Source organism: Octopus bimaculoides, chromosome 8 (genome assembly GCF_001194135.2).
Source record: "Octopus bimaculoides isolate UCB-OBI-ISO-001 chromosome 8, ASM119413v2, whole genome shotgun sequence".
Lineage (NCBI taxonomy): Eukaryota > Metazoa > Mollusca > Cephalopoda > Octopoda > Octopodidae > Octopus > Octopus bimaculoides.
The window spans coordinates 93,428,407-93,428,953 of NC_068988.1; the positions used below are offsets into that span (position 1 = coordinate 93,428,407).

The window sequence follows — 547 nt, forward strand, 5'->3', positions numbered from 1 at the left end:
TACAACCCAACAACAACAACAACAACAACAACAACGAAACAAAAAACTGAAAAATATAAAATATATTCCACCTCTCCACTATCACCCCACCCCCATGAAAAATATAGATAAACCAGTTGTTGTGTAGACGTATCGGAGAGTGAGATAAAATGTTCAGTTGTTGAGATAAACCGTATCGTCTGTTTCATTCAAACGAACAATGGATGAAAGCAGGTGTTGTTATAAGAACATTCGGTGAAGATTGTCTGAGAGACGCATCGACATCGCTGTTCCTCCATCATGATAAATAGAGTACATTCGTATTACACACACACACACACACACATATAATATTATATATATATATATATATATATAATATTATATATATATGATATATTGTAGCGTTCGAGTCAACCATATTAAATTTTTGTCTTCATACTTGAAAGATGTGCGTGCTAATTCCTTTGATAAGGAATTCCGTCATATTGTGGCTGCATATATGTATGTATGTATGTATGTATGTATGTACATACATACGTATGCATATGTATGTACTTATATATAT

General features: G+C 32.4%; 1 protein-coding gene across 2 annotated transcripts in view; it reads left to right on the top strand.

Moving 5' to 3' along the window:
• LOC106869519 (transcription cofactor vestigial-like protein 2) overlaps positions 1–547 on the top strand; it is a 147,271-nt gene that overhangs the window by 53,770 nt on the left and 92,954 nt on the right. The gene's annotated exons all lie outside the window — the stretch shown is intronic.